General features: G+C 41.6%; 1 non-coding gene across 1 annotated transcript; it reads right to left on the bottom strand.

The window, feature by feature from the left end:
- Positions 1-394: 394 nt before the first annotated feature.
- Positions 395-501, bottom strand: LOC117281571 (small nucleolar RNA R71). Its single transcript, XR_004512209.1, has one exon. It is a non-coding gene; the product is annotated as a small nucleolar RNA R71 (small nucleolar RNA).
- Between the last annotated feature and the right edge of the window lie 991 nt (positions 502-1,492).

Here is a 1,492-nt window from a genome sequence, read left to right as displayed (position 1 = left end):
GACCAGTCTACATCAACCCTTGCCTGGGAGACCACTTGGCAATTATGCGAAACCGGTCTACAATCAAGGTTTATCAAGTATTAGACCACCCCTAATTGCAGCAAACAATTTTGAATTGAAGAAAGGGTTGCTTCAAACCCTTCAGAATTGCTGTGTCTTTAGAGGGAAGCCAAACGAAGATCCAAATAAACATCTAATGGACTTCGAGGAGATTATGAACACCTTCCAATATAATGGTGTGTCACAAGATGCAGTGTATTTAAGGGCATTCCCCTTTTCTATTAAAGATAATGCAATACAGTGGCTTCGAAGCTTACCCATGGGATCAATTAGAACTTGGGAGGAGATGACCAGAAAATTCCTTGATAAATATTTCTCCTCAGCTAAGACAGGCAAGTTTAGAAGAGAAATCCATAACTTCTGCCAAAAAGATACTGAAATTGTTGTTGAAGCATGGGAGAGGTTTAAGGAGATTGTTCAAAAGTGTCAACATAGCGAAATTGAACTCTAGATGCAACTCCAAGACTTTTGGGATGGATTGACACCGGCCTCATGTAGAAAATTGAGCAATGCAGCTAGAGGCCAGTTGATGAAGAAGACTCCAGAGGAGATAGTTACAATTCTTGATGAGTTATCTGAAGATGCAAATCAATAGCCATTTGAGAGTGCGGAAAGAAGAAGATCAACTGGTGAACCAGGTTGATGCTAACAAATCTGTGCAGGTACAACTTGATGCTATGGCTTAAGAAATATGGAAGCTGACCTTGGCTACACTTCAGATTGACCCTCATGCAGCTTGTGATATGTGTTGAAGAGGACACCCTACTCATGAATGTCAAGCCTCAACTAAGGAAGTGAATGCTGTGAGAAACTACAATTTTAATGCAATGAGTCAGAGGCACCCCGATTTTTTATGGAGTTCACCTGGGAGTACCGTGAATGCATGGCAACATAATAACTCTAGACCCCAGGGACAAGGAGTTCCAACATTCCAAAATCAGCAGAGGCAATAATTTCAGCCTCAACAACCCATTCAGTCTGGCATAGAAGATCTCATGAAGGCCTTCATTTTGAAAACTGATAAGAGGCTTGAAACACATAGAGCAGCTATACGGGAACATGGAGCAGCTATCAAAAAAATAGGTACTGGTTTTCGAAACTTGGAAAGACAGGTTGGGCAGCTAGCCATTCTATTGTCTAAGAGGATTCCAGGAACTCTCCCCGCTGATACTGAGAGAAATCCCAAAGAAACAGTGATTGTTGTGACCTTGAGAAGTGGGCAAGTGTTGAAGGATCCCACCCCAATCCAAAAAAGATGTGATAATTGCAAAAGAAAGTGGGGAGCAGCTGAAAAGTGATGATGAGAAGCAGAAGAAGGAAGAAAAATCGAGAAGGGAGGAACCTGAAGAGAGCAAGCATATGCATGCTTTACCTTTTCCCCAAAAGCTATATAGAGAAAAGCCAGATAAGCAATTTGAGAGATTTCCTGATG

This window comes from Nicotiana tomentosiformis, chromosome 5, assembly GCF_000390325.3.
Source record: "Nicotiana tomentosiformis chromosome 5, ASM39032v3, whole genome shotgun sequence".
In the NCBI taxonomy this organism is placed as follows: Eukaryota; Viridiplantae; Streptophyta; class Magnoliopsida; order Solanales; family Solanaceae; genus Nicotiana; species Nicotiana tomentosiformis.
This window is presented reverse-complemented; position numbering and strand designations above follow the sequence as displayed.